The sequence below is a fragment of the Octodon degus genome, unplaced genomic scaffold, assembly GCF_000260255.1.
Source record: "Octodon degus isolate 3935 unplaced genomic scaffold, OctDeg1.0 scaffold00161, whole genome shotgun sequence".
NCBI classification, from domain to species: domain Eukaryota; kingdom Metazoa; phylum Chordata; class Mammalia; order Rodentia; family Octodontidae; genus Octodon; species Octodon degus.
In genome coordinates, this window is record NW_004524737.1 from 5,052,685 (window position 1) to 5,053,062 (window position 378).

The window sequence follows — 378 nt, forward strand, 5'->3', positions numbered from 1 at the left end:
AAAAAAAAAAAAAAAATCATTCCTTGAATTTTTCTATATGCAATTTATACAAACGTTCAAAAAATAAATTTAATCTTCACCAAAAATGGAATAAATCTTTAATTTTAGCTTACAAGTGTTTTAATACTATAGATTTTCATCTTTATAATACCATATGTACAGGTCTCTTAATTTACAGTGAAATTATACACTGATATTGTTATATTTTATCATTAGCTTTATGTTTTTATTTTAAGCTAAACAGTGATTTAATAATATATAAACATTCCTCGTTTGACAACCAAATTCCAATCCTACAACCAGGTCAGTACATGAATTGGTTGTTAAAGAAGAGTTACACTCAGTCTGCATATTACAATATTTAGAACAAAGAGACAG